Here is a 6,811-nt window from a genome sequence, read left to right on the forward strand (position 1 = left end):
ACATGTGCACTAATTATGGATCACAGCATGCACTAGGACGCTAAGGAAGTTCAAAGAGAATATTAGATCCCTGATGCCAGCAGATGCACAGCTCTGGGGCATAAGAAAAAAATGTGTGAGCAAATCACACAAGCTTCCTGAGCAGCTAGAAACAAACCTGGAACCCTGCAGGCTATTGTTGGGTTTGTAAAACTGACAACAGTCTCTGCAASCTGTAATTCAGTCTTGCTTTTCCTTAGTATTAAGATTATTGTTTCAGTTTAGTGAGCTCATGAAAAGAAACAGAGGAGAATTCAGGGACTGTCTGTTGATAGTAATGCTATAAAATATTAAACTGTTGATACTTTGCATTAAAATGGATTCATGTTTAGATAGAGCATAATAGTTCTACCATCTTTGCGTAAGCATCACATACTATTGTAACTGAAGAATGTGTTTTGAAATTGCTCCTTTAATTCCATGTAACTAAATTCAGTTTAAAGAATATTTAGAATACATTTAGGACTATATACAACCCTTACTGTTTGAAGACAGCCAGATCAGGACATAGAGATGTTACCTGTGATATCTCCTTACAGCTATTTGGGCAGAGCAGGGCAGGACAGTTAAGGTTAAAAATACATAGTAAAGGTCTGTTACTTATCTAACGTAAAACAGATTTGAAGGCCAAATGCAATCATTATGTTACATCTTCTAGTTAACTTTAAAGGAACCTCTCTAATGGTCACTAATAAGGTAGAGTRCTTCATCCCTCCCTTACAGTAAGACAGAGCTCATTTGTAGGGCATCTTCCAGTCAAGGAAAGGAAAACTGACCTCCAGATTAATAACAAGCTTGTGTTTTATTTTGTTTTCAATGTATGAAGCACCATAGCTTGATTGAACATTTCTTCTGGAAAGACTGGATAGTCCTGAGATGCAGACAGCATGAGAAAGAAGAGCCACCACTTTCCCCCAGGAATCTGTTTCAAGGGCTTCTCAGACATACAGTAAAAATGTGCATTTTATTTCACAGATGACTCAGCCTTGCCTCAGCCTCCAGCCATTGGTTCTAATTATGCCTCTCTCTACTAGATTAAAGAGCCTTTAGTACTCAGTACTCTCCCTCTTGACATTACTTTTACAGTGAGATCAAATCACCTCTGACATTCTTAATATGATAAGCAGAATGATCTTTATGTTTCTTGCAGTAAAATGCCTCCTCCTGGGCCTCAAATAATTGCTGTGAGTCTTTTTTGCATCCTTTAAAATTTGAATATTAAAACTGAATGTATGTATATACTTCCATATTTGTTCGGTCTTTCCCTGTTTTCTTACTCCAAGGAGCATTGTCTCCCTTTTTGCCTTAACTTTGCTAACATCTGTTGGTTTGTTTATCCACTATCAGTCAATTACTTCACAGGATGCAACTTTCCATTTGTAGCTACACAGGGTACTCCTTGGCATATAATTTTGTTTGTGCTTTTTTCCTGTAAATGTATGTTTCACTAATACATCAAGATTTGACCATCTAGCCCCCAGCGCTCTTTACCTCTGTCAGTTTCCCCAAATTTCGTCATCTGTAGTTGTATATTTACTTCCAGATCATCAGTCAAAGTACTGAATATTATTAGACCTGGAATCTGGAATCCAGATACAACCCACTCAACAATGATCCTTCACTGACATGTTATTTTTAAACCTGTTAAGCTATATAATACAACAAAACAAGGAGGAGAGTCTCCAAAATTCAGAATTCAAAACACAATGACATGTCCATATAATACAGTACAGGACTGAGCAGAAATGTTATCTGATCTCTTATTGATGTCCTGTTGTGGGCCTTGCTTATGACTCGAATGCACAATACTCCACCACTTAGCACAGACAAGCTCAGCTTGACTACACAGTGCATCACTGGTGCTGCTCAAGTGAGTGTTGGTGGCCATTCTCACAGAATGGTTGAGGTTGGAGTGGACCTCTGGAGATCACATAGCCCTACACCTCTGCTCAAAGCAGAGTTATAAAGCAGGTTTCTATAGCAAAAAGCCTTACTGAAGTCAAGACACACAATGCCCACTGCTCTCCCATCATCCACCAAGCCAGTCATCTCATCATAGAAGGCTGTCAGGTTGGTCGAGTATGAGTTCCCTTTCCTAAATCCATGCTGACTATTCCCAAGCATCTTCTTGTAGTCCAGGATTGTGATTCTGGTTTTTACTTTTCTCTCTCCTCCACAGATCCTGAATTTCATCATCTCATGAAGGCTAGGCTGTCCGCAGCCTTCATATTCCCATCAGTTCTTTCTTGTTTCTAATTATCATGTCCAAAAGTGTATCTACCCCCATCAGACCATCAATCACCTGTATCAGGAAGTTACTACCAAGCACTTCATAAATCTCCTGGATTGCTTGTGTCCTGCTGTGTTGCACATCCAGCACATATCAGAGTGTAGTCCCCCATGAGGATGAGGGTCTGCAAATGTAAGAATTCTTCCCATTGCCTAAAGAAGCGATTCTTCCTCTTGATCAGCAGTCTACAGCAGACACCCATCACAACATAGCCCACGTTGATCTGTCTCTTATCCTAACCCRTAAACTCTCAAATGGCTCATCATCCATCCCAAGGCAGAGTGCTGTGTTCCTTCTGCTCACACACAAAGGACAACTATCCCTCAACACCCTCTCAGCTTGTCCTTCCTGAAGAGCCTGTATCCACCCAGTGCAGCACTCTAGTTGAGTATGCTATCCCACCACATCTCCGTGCTGCCAGTGAGCTCCGTACACCCCAGTGAGSCTACAGCCCTGCAAATGCGTGCAGACCTCTTTGTCCTTTTGCTTTCGCCCCATGCTGTATGCGTTAGTGTACAGGTAATTCAGAGGCATCAGTTATGGTGATTTCCTGGAAAACATACGTGAGCTTTCCCCAGAATGCTGTTCTGTAGGCATTTCTGTATCTTATAGAATTGACATTGACACTGTATTCAGCTATCCCAAGGGAAGCAGCTTTCTCCATCTCCTTTTTGCCTTGATTCTCCAACCAACCAAATGACCTTAATAAACAAGGTTGTCAAATATGATAGAAATTATGACAGAATAAACAAAATAAATCGTAATTTAAAATGCTTTGTATTGTTTTAATCCTGTTTATAGTCTGGAAGGAAAAAAACAGCATCATTAGACAAATGAATTGCAGCATTTGGCATGCAAAGTTCAGTATTAGAAAACAAATCACAAAACTTTCAGGTGATCAGAGAAGGGGTAATAGCATGGTTGTAGAAACATAAACATTTCTCAATGAAATATTAAAGATAAAATAATGAGCAGTGTGTTCATCATCTTGAACTATTAACATAGTAGGCCCTCATAAGAGGAGCTTTGAGCCTTACTAATAAAAAAACTTTTCAGTAACCCATACAATCTGTGGAACTCACAATAGAAACATCAGTGCCATCTTATTGAGCAGCTGGCAGAGAATCTGTCTCTCACCACTATGGAGAGTAGCACTGGACACTGAGGGAAGGCATATGAGAGAAAGGCATATGCAGTTCTCTGGTTTCTAGCCTATCTAGACTTAACTTTCTGGAATCTGTTTACTCCTTTTTTGAATCTCTGCTTATAGAGAGATCATCCTTTTTGCGTATGTGGCTCAGATTTGGTTCCCAATTTCTTTGGTGCTATCCAGACYGTACAACATGGAATATACTGAAAGTTGCTTCCTATTCACCTTCTCCAAATTATTCAGTTTTATTAGTACTTATCATTTTCTGTCTCAACTATCTCTTTTTAAAGTTAAATCTTTCCTCATGCTCATGCTGCACCATGCCTCTGACAGAGCTTGTTTTCCACTTCTGTTTCTGAAAGCAAAAATATGGCAAGATTCAAAAGTAAGGAGGATATATGCATGCTATATATGTGCATATATATGCCCATTCAGATTTGCATGAATGATGCAAACAAACTGCGGTGAAACAGAACTTCGTGTTTTCAGACTGGGGTAATGTATATTACACTTTTCCATGTCTTCCTTCTGTTTTTTTTTTTGTCTTCATTTACTCATTTTGAAAAAAAAAAAAAAAAAAAGAGAGAGAGAGAGAGATGTCTATTTGACTGTATTCCCCCAAAACCTGGGATCTGCAGCACCACTGCTGAGATAGACTGGGGAAGGACATTGCTTTCTAAGTGCACATGAAAGTGTAGCGTCTGGCTCTAATTCACTATGCTCTCATGAAGGCCATGGGGAGGGTTACATTTCTTTCTTCCTGTTCCTGCTTTCCTGTCTCTAGTAGCATGTCTGCTACTGTCATACACTGCTGATAGCAGCAGAACAAGATGGGTAAACCAGATCAGAGAGAAATGTCATCTCCAATATTTGTTCACAGCATATAAAGCAACAAAGAGTTAAACCAAGTCATGTCATTTATTGGCATTTACATTTCATAGCTGGTACTTCCTTACCATGGATTCTGCATTGAACAGCTTCATAACAAGCAAAAGCCAAATTCCTTACCCTCCCATAGCTTCATTGAGTTCAAAAGGTCTGAAAGAAGGTAGCACGAGGCTGAATTTGGCTCTGTTTCAGAACAGATATCCTGGTGAAGCAGCCTACAGCAGCAGCATACATAGGAAGAATTTCCTTTCTACTAGGGATCACTATTGCAATTCTTGACTCAGACTTTGTGCAGATCTACTCTGGAATCTAAGTGGGAATTTTTTTGTACAGATAAAATGCAGAATTCACAGCAAAGATTTTCAGGTTAGATAAATGAATATAATCAGAAAAGAGAATTTTGCCTTTCCCTGTAGTCGAATCAGTATTCAGCAATGGAAAGGCTGTCCTAGTTGCAAAATAATTTGTTAAAAGAAGGATGCATCACCGCAGCATTAAAAATGTTACTTGATAACTTCAAAAGGAACAGAAAAAGGAAAATGAAAGCAATCCCAGTACCCACAATGTTTAATGGCACTGATACTCAACCTATGGCATTTATTCTTCAGAGGCCTGTAGAGAGCTTTTATCRTGGGTCTGAGTGAGAAATAGTATGACATGCTGGCTCAGTTCTGTTTCTTTTCAGCTATTCTGCAAACTTGTTGGATGATATCTTTCACTGTTTCCTTCCATTTATGTCTTTAAAGTTTCTTTTTTCCTTCTTGTAAAAACATACAGTCTCCCCAATCGGTTACTTTGCCCTGAGACACAAATTGCAGAGTGCCTTTGGATTTCTTTAACTATTTTTGATGAATGCATTCATTCATATTTTTCAATAAAATTATCAGACAATTTTTGCATTTTTAACTTGCTTGCCTCTTTGAAATTTTTAATGGTTTTTTGGTTGTTAAAGGTTATTGCTCAAGGAGCTTATTTTCATTTCAATGAATGAAGAGTTAGGTACGTTAATGTTTAATCAGGATGAAAAGGTCTTAATGTTTTTGGCTTAACACATTGATAAAGACATTTAAAATAAAAGTTGTGCATTTCAAAAAATTTATTTTGATATACTTTCATCTAGCAAATTGTTAATAATCATGATTCTTTCTGAATGATTTTATTCTGTAAAACCAGTATCATTGTTAACAGAAGTAGTTCCTAGAGAAAAGTTTGTCTCATCTTGTCCCAAAATAGGTTTATCATAAGAGGTGACTGTTTTTAATAAATATGATTAAGATTTACTTTATGATAGCTCCTGATGAAAAATTACAAATAAAATTATAAATATGGGTAAAGGTACTAGCTTCTATGAAAAAATAAGAACACATGAAATTCTGGAATGAAATATAAAACAGTCATTTGATGCTTACTGTAGCAGTCATGTTGGTTTAAGCAGACTTAACTAAAAATTCCAAGTTTTTTTCCCCCTCATGTTTTGCCTCACAGTCATTTCTAGGAATGGATCCAATTTTTTAATTACCTATGAATGGATCATATTTTCTCTAAAGGATTCATAAATCAAGCAAAAAATAACATATGATATTCCTATTGCTGATTTTTAGATGCTCCAAGAAATCTTGGAATATTTTTTCTTTTTAACTGAATGACGGATTTGTTATCTATTCTATATATCAATGCTCACAGAAAACACATTTATAATTTACTTTGCAATGTATGAAAATAAACCAGATTAAAACAAAATTTTTGCAATCCCTTAGGAGAACTGAACACATGAAGCGTCTGAAAAAGAAAAAAAAAATAATGGAACAATCTGAGTGCTAATTCATTGCATTCCTACAAAAGTAAATGTGGAAATTTGTTTGGATCATTCACCTGATCGGTTTTATATAACTTCATTTCTTATTGGAAAAAAAAAACATAGCGGTTAATGCAGAAGTTTCACAGATCTTTTAAAATGCTACTGTAACTTCCTCCTTGTGTTGATAATGAAACTTATTTTATTCTTTGGAATTCATTTTTCAACAGGAATCTTGGAAAAACTGTATACAATAGAGATTTGCAGCAAAGAGATGACTCTTTTCCAGCATTGTCTACCTGAAAAAGACTAATTTCTGACAGGTTTTCTGAATTTATAATTTTGCTCTGGAATAAATTTGCTAATAAAAATGAGTAGAAATTGACTGATTGTTTTCACTGTGCTAACTTTAACATTACCTGTAGGATAAAGAGTAATTCTTCCTCGGGAGTAAGTGAATTTCATAATTTGTATCAGTTCACTTTATCTGTGCAGGAATAAAAAACAATCTTTTCCAGACTGAAAATGTTTAAGAAACAATGCTATAATATTATTCCCTCATAAATATATTACATACACCTATGATCCTCTTAATTGGTGAAGTCCTGCTTATATGTCTCTTAACATTCTTCCTAAACATTTGATACCA

Source organism: Rhea americana, unplaced genomic scaffold (genome assembly GCF_003343005.1).
Source record: "Rhea americana isolate MKP2758 unplaced genomic scaffold, rheAme1 scaffold_401, whole genome shotgun sequence".
In the NCBI taxonomy this organism is placed as follows: Eukaryota; Metazoa; Chordata; class Aves; order Rheiformes; family Rheidae; genus Rhea; species Rhea americana.